The 2550-nt window shown below is 64.5% G+C and overlaps 1 non-coding gene and 1 pseudogene across 1 annotated transcript in view; both read right to left on the reverse strand.

The window, feature by feature from the left end:
* Nucleotides 1–238, reverse strand: part of LOC122332034 — a 4020-nt gene extending 3782 nt beyond the window's left edge. Inside the window, exon 1 of the ribosomal RNA XR_006248388.1 lies at nt 1–238. This exon is cut by the window's left edge and continues 3782 nt beyond it. This is a non-coding gene — a ribosomal RNA (28S ribosomal RNA).
* A 394-nt stretch (nt 239–632) lies between these two features.
* LOC122331885 lies at nt 633–782 on the reverse strand (annotated as a pseudogene).
* Between the last annotated feature and the right edge of the window lie 1768 nt (nt 783–2550).

Genomic DNA, 2550 nt, shown 5'->3' on the forward strand with positions numbered 1-2550 from the left:
CCGGCCTCACACCGTCCACGGGCTAAGCCTCCATCAGAAGGACTTGGGCCCCGACCCGCGCCCGAGAAAGCGGTCTTCTGTCGCCACATGTCCCTCGCCGCCGTGGCCCGGGGCGGGGATTCGGCGCTGGGCTCTTCCCTCTTCGCTCGCCGCTACTGAGGGAATCCTTGTTAGTTTCTTTTCCTCCGCTTAGTAATATGCTTAAATTCAGCGGGTCGTCTCGTCTGATCTGAGGTCGTTGTCGGATATGGGTTAGGAGCGGCCGCCGCGCTGCTGCTGCGGGCTGGCCTGAACAGGTCTCGTTCGCGCGCGCGGGGCAGGCGCCGAGAGGCGCGAGGCGGGCGCGAACCTCCCGTTACGCCGCGGGCGTCCGAGGCGGAGGGCCGGGGAGTCCACGTCGGGCGGCGGAGGTGGTGAACACCCACGGAAGCCGCCGAGAGGAGGACGCCGCTCGGTCCCAGACGCCTGGGGGGACGCCGACCTCCCCCCCTCGTGGGAGGGGGAAGCCGGAGGAAGCGCTCGACTCCGCCGAGGGCGCGCCCGTGGCGGTCTGCACTTGGGAGGGCGGAGAGGCGGGAAGCCCCCTGCGACGCTCCAGCCGCGGGACCCGGAGGTCCCGATCGATGGGAAAGCGACCCTCAGACAGGCGTGGCCCGGGACGGACCGGGCCGCAAAGTGCGTTCGAAGTGTCGATGATCGATGTGTCCTGCAATTCACATTAGTTCTGCGCGGCTGGCTGCGTTCTTCATCGGCCTTACGAGCGGTGATCCACCGCTAAAGTCGTACTGCGTTTGAGTTTAGCGCCGGGGCGAGGCCGAACTGCACAGGCTTGTGTGGGTTCAAAAATACAAAGTCGTTCCCCGGACGGGCGCCCCCCGCGAGAGGACTTGAACCCACGGTCGAAGGCCTGCTGGGTACCGCGGGGTTGGCAAAGCAAAGTCTTTCAGAGGCTCGCGGCCTCGGCCCCACCCGTGCCAGGGGTGGGGCGCTCATGATAGGTTGCTCAAGCCTCCGCGGGGTGCGTCAAGCCTCCCAGAGCGGCGTTCCCTTCTCATGAGATCCCTCTCTCTCCGCCGTCTTAGGTTTTTGTGCGGTTCTTTTGCCGTCTTGGATGTTTGGCGGCAGACCTCTCGGGCCACGGCCGCTGGAACATAAGTAAAATAGGATAGAGGTTTTTACCCCCGGACAGGCGCCCCTCCTTCGCGGGAGAGACTTTGAACCCACGGTCCCGGAGGCCGTGCGGGTACCCGCCAGGGCCCGGCTCGGCCCCCGCCGCTGGAAAGCAGGGGCCCGCCCGAGTGCAGCGACAGTCAAGTTCTCTCGGATCTCTCTCTCTCTCTCTCCGCCTTAGGTTTTTGTGCGGTTCTTTTGCCGTCTTGGATTTTGCGCGGCAGACCTCTCGGGCCACGGCCGCTGGATCATAGAGTAAAATAGGATAGAGGTTTTTTTACCCGGACAGGCGCTCCTCGCCAGCGGGAGAGACTTTGAACCACGGTCCCGGAGGCCGTGCGGGTACCCGCCAGGGCCCGGCTCAGCCCCCCGCGCTGGAAAGCAGGGGCCCGCCCGAGTCTGCAGCGACAGTCAAGTTCTCTCGGATCTCTCTCTCTCTCTCTCCGCCTTAGGTTTTGTGCGGTCTTTTTGCGTTTTGGGTTTTTGGCGGCAGACCTCTCGGGCCACGGCCGCTGGATCATAAGTAAAATAGGATAGAGGTTTTTTTACCCGGACAGGCGCCCCTCCTTCGCGGGAGAGACTTTGAACCACGGTCCCGGAGGCCGTGCGGGTACCCGCCAGGGCCCGGCTCGGCCCCCGCCGCGCTGGAAAGCAGGGGGCCCGCCCGAGTCTGGCGACAGTCATGGCGCTCGCGGTAGGTTGCTCAAGCCTCCGCGGGAGTGTCGTCAAGCCTCCCAGAGAGCGGCGTTCCCTTCTCGCGGATCTCTCTCTCTCCGCCGTCTTAGGTTTTGTGCGGTTCTTTTGCCGTCTTGGGTTTTTGGCGGCAGACCTCTCGGGCCACGGCCGCTGGATCATAGAGTAAAATAGGATAGAGTTTTTACCCGGACAGGCGCCCCTCCTTCGCGGGAGAGACTTTGAACCACGGTCCCGGAGGCCGTGCGGGTACCCGCCAGGGCCCGGCTCAGCCCCGCCGCTGGAAGCGGGGGCCGCCAGTCTGGCGACAGTCAAGTTCCCTTTTTTTTTTTCTTATCGCGCTCTGCGCTTCCGCTTCGGTGCTCCGGAGAGAGGCGCGCCCGGGCCGCCCGGCCTCTGCCGCGCACCCGGGCTTGAGGGCGGGGAGGTGGGCTAGGCCTCCCGCCGAAGCGTTTCGCTTTGGATCGGGCGGGCGATAATGATCCTTCCGCGGGTTCACCTCACGGAAACCTTATTCGACTTTTACTTCCTCTAGATAGTCAAGTTTGATCGTCTTCCGGCGCTCCGCCCAGAGCCCGCGAGGGCCCGGCGGGCGGTCGAAGAGACCTCACTAAACCATCCAATCGGTAGTAGCGGCCGGGCGGTGTGTACAAAGGGCAGGGACTTAATCAGCGCGAGCTTATGACC

This window comes from Puntigrus tetrazona, unplaced genomic scaffold (assembly GCF_018831695.1).
Source record: "Puntigrus tetrazona isolate hp1 unplaced genomic scaffold, ASM1883169v1 S000000003, whole genome shotgun sequence".
In the NCBI taxonomy this organism is placed as follows: domain Eukaryota; kingdom Metazoa; phylum Chordata; class Actinopteri; order Cypriniformes; family Cyprinidae; genus Puntigrus; species Puntigrus tetrazona.